Source organism: Ostrea edulis, chromosome 6 (assembly GCF_947568905.1).
Source record: "Ostrea edulis chromosome 6, xbOstEdul1.1, whole genome shotgun sequence".
Taxonomy (NCBI): Eukaryota; Metazoa; Mollusca; class Bivalvia; order Ostreida; family Ostreidae; genus Ostrea; species Ostrea edulis.
In genome coordinates this window covers 39,284,362-39,298,293 of record NC_079169.1, presented here as the reverse complement: position 1 = coordinate 39,298,293, position 13,932 = coordinate 39,284,362, and the positions used below count along the sequence as shown (strand labels likewise).

Sequence of the window (13,932 nt, the reverse complement as noted above, 5' to 3'; positions counted from 1 at the left end):
TTGAAAATGCGAAATTTGAATGTCTGCAAAATTCAAAAAGTAGGTCACTGTGACCTACTTTTTTAAAATAAATATGTTTCGAGGCCTCTAGACACTTCAACTTAAAAGGTTTGATGATTCTAAGCCTCTCGGTATCTAAAATAACAACCTAAAATGTATTTTATAATTCATAAATGATTAGCCATAAAATTCAGAAAGTAGGTCATGGTGACATACTTTTCACATGACACAGTTGAAGGTTTCATGATCCATTAACTGACAACTTTTGATGATCATAGGCTCAAAAGTATCCAAGAGATGCATCAAAATCCATTTAATAATAATTCAAAAAGTAGGTCACCATGACCTACTTTTGAGACAAAATGATATTAGGTCCTAAGATGCATCAACTGACAAAATTTGATGATCCTAGTCCTTATATTAAGCAAAATATCAAAGTTTTAACAAAATAAAATTTAAGGTCAACTTTGAAGTGACCTTGAGACCACATCCTTTGCCCAAGGATGATGTCTTGAACAATTTGTTTATCTACAACCTAATCTCATCCTTATGCATAAGTTTGGTGATAATTTGCCCAGCAGTTCTTGAGAAGAAGATTTTTAAGCAACCACTACTTTTGTTTGCATTTTCCTAATTATCTCCCCTTGTTAAAGGGTCACAACCCTAGTTTTAGTACAAATGAAAGCCCTTGGGCCAAGGATACCCTGTGACAAATTTGACAAAAATTGGCCAAGGGCTTCTTGAGATATAGCCCTTTTTCCAAAAAGTTGAAGAACACCGCACGCCATACATATGGCCATTTGATTAGCTCTTTGAGCCTTCGGCTCAGAAGAGCTAAAAATCCCGCACTAAATATCTTAAAACAAAAGTACTTACCATCTATCCTTCTGTGTTTAGTAAACCTGAAGTGATAAAAGAATTAGATAGGTTACATGAAGGATATGTTTTGGTTCCAGCTGACAAAGCTTGTAACAACATTGTCTTTGTTTATAAGGCTCATTATTACAACTGTATTTTAAACGAACCTGGCATTAATTTCACATTTGGTAATCGTACTTATACTCCAACAGCTCTTTCAAAAGATGGAATTCTTCAAACCCATGATTCAGTTTTAGACACATTTAATATCCCGGTCAATGGGTCAAATGAATACGAGTTACTGTACCTATACTGAATTCCTAAACTACATAAAAACCCTTACAAAGATACATTGCTGGATCCAGTAAGTGCTTTTCCAAGCCCCTATCTTTGCTCCTCACGAAAATATTAACAGCTGTGAAGGAGAAGCTTCAAACTTACTGTGCGACTACATATGCCAGAAGTGGTGCTAATCAAATGTGGATTCTAGAAAATTCTAAAGAACTTTTAGTAAACTTGAAATCGCAAAACTTTTCTCACATCAATAACATCAAAACCTATGAATTTTCAACACTATACACGACCATTCCTCACAATAAATTAAAGACTAGACTTTTTGATATCATAGACAGTTGCTTCTTCAACAAAAATGGAAAAAGGAAATATTCATATCCAGTGATCAGTCATCCAAAATCTTCCTTCGTTAAACACCACTCTAATTCCAAGCACAAGTACTCTGAACTTGAAATTAAAAATATGAAAGAGTTTCTCATTGACATTATCTTCATGGTCTTTGGTGATCAGGTCTTCCAACAGTCTGTTGGAATTCCCATGGGCACGAATCGTGCTCCTTTGTTAGCTGACCTGTTTTTATATTGATATGAAGCAGAATTTATTCGAAAACTTCTACGTGAGAAGAAAAAATCTCTTGCTGTGGCCTTCAATTTCACTTTTAGATATATCGACGTTTTGTCTATTAACAATAACTCCCGTGGGGATCCGGGTTGGAATAGGTCCTCAGTACCCCTTGCTTGTCGTAAAAGGCGACTAAATGGGGCGGTCCTTTGGATGAGACCGCAAAAACCAAGGCCCCGTGTCACACCAGGTGTGGCACGATAAAGATCCCTCCCTGCTCAAAGGCCGTAAGCGCCGAGCATAGGCCTAAATTCTGCAGCCCTTCAACGGCAGTGGTGATGTCTCCATATGAGTGAAATATTCTCGAGAGGGACGTTAAAGAATATTTAATCAATCAATCAATCGATTCGATATATCCCTGCGAGCTCGAAATAAAAGCCACCACAGTCGTCCACTTCTGCTTCATACCTAGATGTTTTATTGAAAGTAGACATTAACGGCAAACTGACAACTCAACTGTATGACAAACGGGATGATTCCAGCTTCTCCATCATCAACTTCCCATATCTATGTAGCAATATTCCATTATCACCTGCATATGGTGTTTATATCTCTCAACTGATTCGATACGCAAGAGCTTGTTCTGCGTATTGTCAGTTTTTAAATCGAGGCAAGCTACTGACAAACAAGTTGTTGGTACAGGGGTTTCAATAGTCTCGATTGAAGTCAGCATTTTGCAAATTCTATGGTCGTTATAATGATCTAGTTCGTCAATACAACTTATCATTGGGTCATGTGCTGTCCGACGTGTTTTATACCGATTGTTAGGCCGTTCTTGACACAATGATTTTTGCTAGCACCTTTGAGAAACTGATGATGATCAAAATTAATGAAACGGGTCCTACTAAACAGAGTACTCTAGAGTACGCTGGTAAAATTTCATAATTTAATGCAATTTAACTGTTTATTTGTATGTATACCACTTAAATAAACATGATTATAAAATAATATTGCAAAATTTATCAAAAGTATTTGTATTTAGCGATATTTTGACCAGAAAACAAAATTCAATTTATTGAAGATTTATTGGCAAGTGGAAAATGCAGTACAGCCGAAAGCCGAAAGTCCCGGATAACGATTTTTGCATGATTTCTCTCTTAATAGTTGATAGAATGACATCAAACTTATTGTGATAACTGTTTGTGACCTATTAAACAAGAATCATATAACTTTTCTGGGAATTCTATAAAGAAGATACTGAACCAGAGTTTTCAGATACCAAAAAGCGGTAAATCTAGTACGTTTTATAAATGCCGAAACCTGAACACGGTCGCCGATCTTGTGATCTACCGAAAGTCTGCGTTTTGGTATTATAGACAATATTGAATCAGACTGAGTTCTAGATATCTAAGGTAACTTAAATAAATCGCAATTGCATATATGGTGCATTTATATGCGCATTTTATTGTATCACCCTACATGTTATTTGTAATTATACATGTGTAGTACACACACTTTTTGCAATATTTCAATCCACTTTGATATATATACACTATAAATAGTCTGCTTCTTTTTAAATTTCGGTTTAATATTCGTTATTGAATTAATTGAATAATTTTATAATTCGATTATTATCGATTATTATTTTGATCCAGTGTAGGCTACAAATGCATACGAAGTGTGATTTAAAATAATCATATGTAATTTATGAAGAGAAACGACAAATTTTAACATTATAATTCCATCATCAAGACGATTAAAGACTGTACTATCATAATTCCCTTTTGTTTCTTAATCAAAATGACAAAATATTGTTAAAGCACACTTTTTGGGTTACATTATTTACTTTAGGGAGTATAGCTTCTTTACTTTCGGAGTTTAGATTTTTATTCAAAATAACATGCCTGGGTGAATGGAGAACCTTCGCGTGGCCAGAGCTGGGCAACGGAATCAATGGTTAATGTTATAACCATTACTAACAAGAGATACTGTGAGCAATGCTCACTAAGAATACCCCCGCTTACCCCAATCTCCCAAAGGGTGTTGTTAATAGGCATAAATTACCTCTTTCCTGAGTGTAAAAATATAGTATGCCTTTGTAGAAGAAAGTGGAAGATATAGTCCAAACACAAATCCATGGTATAAACCTATAATTTTGACCTTGAGATCAAAGGTCAAGGTCATAAAGAGGTCATGAATGTACATGACACACTCTCATGGTGATACACCCATGTCTTATGGTATGACTATGTCAAAACACTATAATCAATTTTGACCTTGAGGTCAAAGTTCAAGGTCATATAGAGGTTATGAAGGTACCTGACACATCGTATCATGGTGATACACTCATGTGTCAAAAATGGCCATGACACGAATCCATTGTAAAAACGTTTAATTTTAACCTTGAGGTCAAGGTCATATGGAGGTCATGAAGGTACATGACACATCGTTTCATGGTGATACAATCATGTATCAAATATGGTATGCCTATGTCAAAGAACAAAGAAGTTACGGCCCTGACAGGAATCCATTGTAAAAACCTTTAATTTTGACCTTGAGGTCAAGGTCATATGGAGGTCATGAAGGCACATGACACATTGTCTTATGGTGATACACTCATGTGTCAAATATGGTATGCCTATGTCAAAGAACAAAGAAGTTATGACCCTGACAGGAATCCATTGTAAAAACCTTTAATTTTGACCTTGAGGTCAAGGTCATATGGAGGTCATGAAGGCACATGACACATAATCTCATGGTGATACACTCATGTGTCAAATATGGTATGCCTATGTCAAAGAACAAAGAAGTTATGGCCCGGACACGAATCCACTGTAAAAAAAAAAAACAACCTTTAATTTTGACCTTAAGGTCAAGGGTCAAGGTCATATAGAGGTCTTGAAGGTACCCGACACATCGTCTCATGGTGATCCACCTGTGTGCCAAATATGGTATGCCTATGTCAAAGAACAAAGAAGTTATGGCCCAGACACGAATCTGGAGACAGACAGACGGACGGACGGACAGACAGACAGACAGTGATTCCTATATACCCCCCAGAACTTCGTTCGGGGGGTATAATTTCCGACAGACGTCCTCAACTATTGTTTTACATGTGCGCGTACGCTGTTTAGGTACGAATTTACCAAACTAAAGGGACCTACTTGTTCCGATTAAAACAATATCACAATTACAAAATACAGCAGTTTTTATTATTTTGTGTTGTAGAAATAATGATAGAAACATAAAATGTAGTTGCATGAATAGGATTACTTAAAACCCAGTATTTACAAAGGGGCTGTGGAAATCGGTCAGTATCCTCGACCGTGTTTGGGTTCCGACATTCATAAAACGTACTAGATTTACCACTTTTTGGCAGGTGAAAACTCTGGTATTTAGATCAAGTTTGGTACTTTTGTAGAAGAATTCTCCGAAAAAGTTTATGTCTTTTATGTACCTAGGTTACAAACAGTAACCTCTGCAAATTATGTGTTATTACATGCAGCATTAAGAGAGAAATCTTGAAAAAATCGCTATCCGGGATTTTCGGCTTTCGGCCGTACTACACTTACCGCTTACCAGATTTATGGCATCACGATCCCGATTATTACTATTTTGTTTGGAGAAAGAATTGAGCGATGTGACATTTTACATCAGTAATTAATTTTACGTACGATTGATAGCTATTCGGAATTCATAATCTTTGATTTTCTTGTTCCCCCCCCCCCTTTTGGGGGGGGGGGGGGGGGGGGAGATGTTTTGGGGGTCCTATGCCTTTTTTAAACCTCCCTTTTCAATTCATCAGTTTATTTTATATATTTTGTTTCTTTGTCCACTGGCCAACTATTAATTCAAAACAATTTAATTCTTATTGTATCCTTGTCTCTGATTGGTCAATTTCTAATTGAGGAATGCAAATTATTTTTGTATAAACTGGTTTGGTGTGGGGACACACCCCCTTGACAACCAGAAGCCGGAACTATTTTTCTCTCTCTCTCTCTCTCTGAATTTACATCGAAGCACTGTTTTCAGCCTTCTATGGAATAGAAAGTCAACATGTACAATAAGATACTTCGGTTTGATACACATGTTGTTTTCTCATTGTCAATATTAGCATCTACTTGTACGCAAATCACTGTTGTAAAACATCTTTCTCTGTATGTATAGATTAAAACAAAGATATTATATTCGAATTAATGATTTGCCAAGTAAGCATTACCCTGTTCATTTTGAAATACATTTCTCACTGGGGGAAGGGGGGGGGGGGGGGGAGGGGGGTTGTTTCATTGCTTGATCCGTCTTTCAACAAAGCAAACAAAAATTCTTGTGTCGGATTTACTATTAGCGATAACGTTGCATACAAGGGTAAGTTTTCATGTAGTAGAAGTTTTCACAGAGTTAAAGTCGCAAATTATTGCATTTTTTTATAGATCTATTTGAAGATTTATTTTGGGTAGGTATAAACAATGCTATTTCCCGTATTTTCTCAATCTGTCGGAGATGAGCGACTTCAAAGTCGATTTCTATATAAAGGACAGCGAAATACGCATTGCATGCATAGTCTACACATATTTTCTATCATGACAAACTTCACTTTCGATACAATATTTTGATAAATGGCTAGGCTCCGTAGAACTAAGATTAAAGATCGCTACCTTCACATCGAGATGCTTCGTGTCGTTGCTAAGTGAATCATTGCGCAGCTCAGTTGACTTGTATTTTTCCGACTTTATGTACATTTTGATAAATGAAGTTTAGCATCTTTGTCTCTTGCGGATTATAAAGCGTAAACTGACCCAAACCAGGTTATACTCGTATAACTTGCCCCAGAATTAAAGTCATTCCTTCATCAATTGAATAATTGTTGGCCTTTAAAAAAACCCACAATATCCAGTGTTGATTTAAAACAACACCGACAATCATTAAAGACCTCATCTTCATAGATGTAATCATTTCATTTGTATGTAAATCTAAATACCACTGAATGATCTTCATGGAATTCACTGTTCAGTTGACTAAAAACGACGTAATACTTTAAAAATAAGATAAAAGCATAATCTTGGAAAATTAAATGTAATGCGCTGGTACTTTATGTAAATATGTAGTTAAATTTGATCGGGATCAAACGGTAAACTGTAATTCAAAATATTTTTTTAAATATAATTAAAACAAACACAATATATTCCAAATATATATTTATAAGGTTAAAGTAAAATAAGAACACCTACAAACAGCAGTTAAATTGCTTTAGATTGTGAAATTTTACCAGCGTACTCTAACGTACTCTAGCGTACTCTGTTTAGTAGGACCGGAATGAAACGGCAATCTTAGATTTTGTAAAGGCGTTATTATGCATGCATCATATGATTATATAATTTACCACTAGTTTTCCAACAAGAGGCCCACAAGCCTTATCAGTCACCTGAATACTAGTGAAAAAGTATCACTACTTCCATGGGCTATGGAATCTAGAAAAAAATTCCTGTTCTGAATATCTAAGCTAAATTCTAATGTTCAGCAACAGTATAAAACAAGATGTGTTCTTAAAACTTTACTGCCCTCAAAAGTGCAAACACTGATGAAAGGTTTTTAATAATAGGTGTATTTACATTAAAGCATCAAAAGATATGACTAATCCTAAACTCATAACCCTGGTTTATGAAATTCACCATTTTTTGTACATCCTTTTCTGCTATTCCTGAGTAATGAGTATGCACTTAGATTTTATACAGTATCAGCAAACTTACACATACATACATGTACTATATACAAGTTTGGTCCCACCCTGGGGTCAGAACCCTTACTCTGGAGAAAATCAACAAGGTATAGCGCATTTGCTGACGAAACGGCCGACTCAGAAATCTAAATGGAAAACACCGGTTTCCAATAATAGACTGGCGTGTTATATTTAAATATAAGGACAAGGTTTTTTTATGTTTCGTTAAGATAAATAACTGCCGCAGTTTAGCATTACTGACATTTATATGAGTCGTTCTTTAAATAATAAACCATTTTCCTATTTGGAATGATGAACAGTACAATATTTTCATAGGTGCATTCATATTACACAACAACCGTTTTACATATGGCATTACTTAACTCATTGTCTTTTTCTGACATGACTGCAGCGCCTTTAAGAGATGTCATCAGTTCATTTGCCTTTGGTTGATAATTCGAGTGTTTAGCTTTGCCTAAATATCATATGACAGTTGCTACATGAGTTTTTATATTTTCTTTTGAGAAGTAAAACTATATAACAGTTCTTTTCCTCCCTTGACATATTTTTACTTATTACATGCTGTACATTTGTGTCCTTTTTCTTGTAGTATTTGTTTAGCTTTTCGTCAGCCACATTGCGGTTTGAAAATCCTATGCACACAGGAACATGTTAGTGTAAACAAACGGAACTACCGCGATCTCGGAATAAATTCCCTTTCTTTAAGTCGTAACTTGCAAATATTAGAAGTTATGATGAAAATGACTAATATTTGTTATAATATATGTATCACATTTAACCCCCCCCCCCCCCCCCCCCTGAAGAGAACGACCCCAAAAAAATGAAAAGCCAGGCATGTAAGTTTAAAGGTTTAACGTTTGACAGGCTGCTAAATTTCAAGGTAAATTTTGAGAACGCTTTTTTCATATTTTATCCATTTAAAACAAGAGGGCCACCTTAAACCAAATTTCCTCAAACGGACTTATATACAGTCATAATCAAGTAAAACAATTTCAATGTTTTATTTCTGGTTTATGGTGGCCTTTTGCAATAGTTTGCAATTTTTTATCCCCATTACGTTACATTTACTACATACTCTATATAATCACGGTGATGTTTATGCTTATCAAATAAAGATACTATCAACATATAGATATCTTTATTAAGTAATTTGGGTAAACACAAGTATAAACTGACATTGTATAGCAGAATATTTGTAAAAAATGATATTCAACAAAAACGTATTTATGTCGGCAAAATTGCATACCAAGTGCGCTATACCCCTTTACAATTTTCATAAAAGACTACCTGCTCTATCCATTTAGCACTATATACCAAGTTTGGCCCCGCCCTGGGGTCAGAACCTTTACCCTGGAGATAATGAAATTTACAATTTGGTAGAAGCCTTCCTGCTCTACATCACTATGCATTTAGTTTTTCTTACATGTGTGTGGTTCTTGAGAAGAAGATTTTTGAAAATTGGTCAATTTTGGGCAGATTTTGCCCCACCCCTAAGGACCCAGGGGTGCAGGAATCCTGACATTTACAATTTATGTTCCCCTTGTTCCAAATATGTTTCATACTAAGTTTGAAAAGAATTGGAACGATAGTTATCAAGAAGAAGTTAACAAGAGGCCCACGGGCCACATCGCTCACCTGAGTCACCTTGGCTCATATTTAAAGATTTTCCATATATATTTGTATGCAAAACTTTGACACCCCCCCCCCTTTGTGACCCCATCATACCCCTGGGGGCCAAACTGAAATCTGAAATATGTCAGAAAGCTTTCATGTAAATATCAGCTTTTCTGGCTCAGTGGTTCTTGAGAAGAAGATTTTTAAAGATTTTTCCAATATATTTGTATGTAAAACTTTGAACCCTATTGTGGCCCCATCTAACCTCCGGGGACCATGATTTGAACAAACTTGAATCTGCACTATGTCAGGAAGCTTTCATGTAAATTTCAGCTTTTCTGGCCCAGTGGTTCTTGAGAAGATTTTTAAAGATTTATCCTATATATTTGTATCTAAAACTTTGATCCCCTATTGTGGCCCCATCTGACCCCTGGGGGCCATGATTTGAACAAACTTGAATCTGCACTATGTCAGGAAGCTTTCATGTAAATTTCAGTTTTTCTGGCCTAGTGGTTCTTGAGAAGATTTTTAAATGACCCCACCCTAGTTTTGCATTTTTGTGATTATCTCCCCTTTGAAATGGACATGGCCCTTCATTTGAACAAACTTGAAAGCGCTTCACCCAAGAATGCTTTGTGGCAAGTCTGGTTGAAATTGGCACAGCGGTTCTTGAGAAGAAGTAGAAAATGTGAAAAGTTTATGACGCCAACAACGCAAATGACAACAAACAACGGACAAATTTTGATCAGAAAACCTCACTTGAGCCTTTGGCTCAGGTGAGCTAAAAATGTCTATTGTTCACACATTTAATAACTGACAATTTTTGGCCCCACCCTGATACCAAAACCCCTACCCCTGGGATCATCAAATTTACAATTTTGGTAAAGGACTACCTGTTCTTTCTAAATATCTATTCACTTTCAATTTAGTATCAATAGCACTAAAGAAGATGTTATTTGAGTGTTTTACACATTACCACTACATACCAAGTTTGGCCCCGCCCTGGGGTCAGAACCCCTACCCTCGAGATCATGAAATTTACAATTTTGGTAGAGGCCTTCCTGCTCTACATCACTATGTATTTAGTTTTTCTTACATGTGTGTGGTTCTTGAGAAGATTTTTGAAAATTGGTCAATTTTGGGCAGTTATTTCCCTGCCCCTAGGGCCCCAGGGGTGCTGGAGTCCTGAAATTTACAATTTATGTCCCCCTTGTCCCAATGATGCCTCATACCAAATTTGAAAAGAATTGGACTGGTAGTTATTAAGAAGTTAAAAATAATCAACTGTTAACGCACGACGGATGACAACGACGACAACCAATTGCAAACCTAATAAAATTTGAGAAAGTAATTTGTAATTTAATTAATTACTTTTGCAAATTACATGTTAATTACATGCTCTAAAAATGACTAATTGTAATTTAATTTAACTGAAGAAAATCAGTATATGCACCTAGGGGTGCATGAGCCGAGTTGCATGGGATACATTGTAAAGTCAGGAATGATGTGGCATATTTATAATTGTGAAGAACTAATTTCAGTTTTAAACTTTTCGAGTTACTGTCCAGAAACCATATTTGTCTGAAGTTTTCAATCTATATTCGGTCACTGTGACTTTGACCTTTGTTCTCCAAAATCAATAGTGGCCTTGCTTTGCTGGTATCCAACAATATATCCAAGTATCATTTGATTCGGATTTAAACTTTCTGAGTTATCATCCAGAAACCAAATATTTCTGAAATTTCATTCTATATTCGGTCACTGTGACCTTGACCTTTGATCTATTTTCTCCAAAATCAATAGGGGTATTCCTTACCTGGTACATAACAATATCTGTAAGTATCATTTGATTCGGATTTAAACTTTCTGAGTTATCATCCGGAAACCAAATATTTCTGAAATTTTCATTCTATTTTCAGTCACTGTGACCTTGATCTTTGACCTTTTTTCTCCAAAATCAATAGGGGTCTTCCTTACCTGGTACCCAACAATATATCCAAGTTTCATTTGATTCCGATTTAAATTTTCGCAGTTATCATCTGGAAACCAAATTTTTCTGAAATTTTCATTCTATTTTCGGTCACTGTGACCTTGACCTTTGACCTTTTTTCTCCAAAATTAATAGGGGTCTTCCTTACCTGGTACCCAACAATATATCAAAGTTTCATTTGATTAGATTGTAAACTTTTCGAGTTATCATCTGGAAACCAATTGTTGACGCCCGCCCGCATGCATCACCAAACCAATAGCCGAGTTCAACTTCGTTGCAACTCGGCTAAAAATTGTAAAGTAATTGTAATTTAATTCATTACATTTCAAAGTAATTGACCCCAACCGTGTTCTCTAGTGAAAGTGCGTCAGTAAGCAGTGAAATAACTACTGAAGTGATTTGTGTATATTCTGAATACACGGTGGGCGGGGCTTTCTTATCGGTTATAACATCACGTGATTCATTCACGCTTGGCTGAACAAAGCAGTCCCAGGGACTGCTGGGACCGCTGGGACTGCTTTCTAGAGCAGTCCCACTTTTTGAGAGAGCAGTCCCAGAGCAGTCCCTGGGACTGCTTGGGTGTCAGGTTGGGTCTGGTTGGTACTGTATCAAAAGTTTTTTTGACAAAAATGTTATAGATTGAAACAATAATCCCACTGTTCAGGCGAGCCATGAGGCCCGTTCACCTTTTTCTTGATGTTGTTCTAAAGATCTTCCAAAACTGAACAACTTTTGTTCTATATGTCTTATTAAAAGTTTTTTGACAAAAATGTTATAAATTGCAACATCAATCTGACTGTTCAGGTCAGTCATAGACCTGCAGGCCTATTTCTTGATATTGTTTGTTAAAGCTCGTGAAACTGAACAACTTTTGTTCAATACATCTTATCAAAAGTCAAGAAAAAAGTTATTAATGTTATTAACTATGATACAAATTCGACTGTTCAGGTAAGCCCGGAAGCCTATTTTTGGTATCATTAGAAAGATTAGAAAACCCAGGTGCACAACAACAATTTGCCATTTAACATCACTGAAAATTTCAGCACTCTAGCTTTTATCATTTTTGGACAGACAACATCGCCATCTGAAAATCAAAAAAAAGGAAGATAACTTCCGACCGGAAGTGAATTTTCAAAAATTGAAATGGCGATACAAACTTCAGATGGCAATGCATCAACCCTGAAAATTTGAAGCAAATCGATAGAGCCATCTTCGAGAAATCCTCTGCACAAAATTGGTAAGGAAAAAAAAAGAAGAAAAATAATAAGAAGACTAGATGCAATCTCGTTGCGAGCAACGAGTGGGTCTTCCGTCCAATTTTAGATGCGATGAGATAAGAATTTGACTGAGATTTTCGTTTATAAATAACGATACAAATATATTGTCTAGACGTACAATTTAGTTTCGGTAGTGTTTTATAAATATTGATCATTTATGTGTTATAAATTAAAGACTCTCTGCCCCTATAGGCCACTACTTAAAGGGGTCAGCCTTTTTTCGAGAAAATAGTTATAATAATGTTATTTACTGCAATACAAATTCGACTGATCAGACGAGTCATGTCGCCCGGAGGCCTAAATTTGATATCATTCTAGATATATCTCGCAAAACTGAACAAATTTTGTTGCGACATTTATCAGACTGTTAAGGCGAGTCATAAGGCCCGTGGGCCTTTTTCTTGATATCGTTTGAAAGATCTCGCAAAACTGAGCAACTTTTGTTCTACATGTCTTATCAAAAGATTCTCGAGAAAAAAGTTAGTAATTGTGACAATAATCAAACTGTTCAGGCGAGCCATGAGGCCCATTCGCCTTTTTCAAGATGTTGTTCGAAAGATCTTGCAAAACTGAACAACTTCTGTTCTAGATGTCTTATTAAAAGTTTCTTGACAAAAATGTTATAGATTGCAACAATAACCCAACTGTTCAGGTGACCCATGAGACCCGCAGGCCTATTTCTTAAGATAGTTAGTTAACGCTTGCAAAACTGAACAACTTTTGTTCTACATGTCTTATCAAAAGTTTCTCAACAAAAAAGTTATTGATTGTGACAATAATCAAACTCTTCAGGCAAGCCATGAGGCCCGTTCGCCTTCTTCTTGATGTTGTTTGAAAGATCTTGCAAAACTGAACAACTTTTGTTGTAGATGTCTTATTAAAAGTTTCTTGACAAAAATGTTATAGATTGCAACAATAACCCAACAGTTCAGGTGAGCCATAAGACCTGCAGGCCTATTTCTTAACATCGTTAGTTAACACTTGCTAAACTGAACAACTTTTGTTCTAAATGTCTTGTCAAAAGTTTCTCGAGAAAAAAGTTATTAATGTTATTAATTGTGATATAAATTCGACTATTCAGGCGAACCATGACGCCCGGAGGCCTATTTTTTGATATCGTAAGATAGACCTTGCAAAACTGAACAACTTTTATTCTACATGTCTTATCAAAAGTTTCGAGAGAAAAAAGTTAATCATTCTAACAGAAATTCAATGGTTCAGGCGAGCCATGGGGCCCATGGGCCCATTTCTTGATATGGCACGAAAGATCTCATTAAACTGTACAACTTTAGTTATATATGTCTAAACAAAATATTTACGAGTAAAAAGTTATGATTTAAAACATGGAAAAAATTTAGGCACTTTTCTAAACTCCATTTTCGACCCCTACCGAGCTTCCATACTAGGCACTTCCGGAAATTTTGAAAAACCCAGGTGCACAACTACAACATGTCATCTAACATCACTGAAAATTTCAGCACTCTAGCTTATGTCGTTTTTGAGTTTTTGTCTGGACAAAATGGTCATCTGAAAATCGATAAAAGGGGAATAACTTCCAACCGGAAGCGATTTTTCAAAATTTGAAACGGCGGTATAAACTT

General features: G+C 35.9%; 1 protein-coding gene across 9 annotated transcripts in view; it reads right to left on the bottom strand.

The window, feature by feature from the left end:
- Positions 1-13,932, bottom strand: part of LOC125645894 (mitochondrial nicotinamide adenine dinucleotide transporter SLC25A51-like) — a 53,025-nt gene that overhangs the window by 26,549 nt on the left and 12,544 nt on the right. For all 9 annotated transcript variants that reach the window (XM_056139572.1, XM_056139571.1, XM_056139576.1 and 6 more), the window contains one exon: positions 877-902. The gene's annotated coding sequence lies outside the window, so the exon portion shown is untranslated. The remainder of the gene's footprint in view (positions 1-876; positions 903-13,932) is intronic.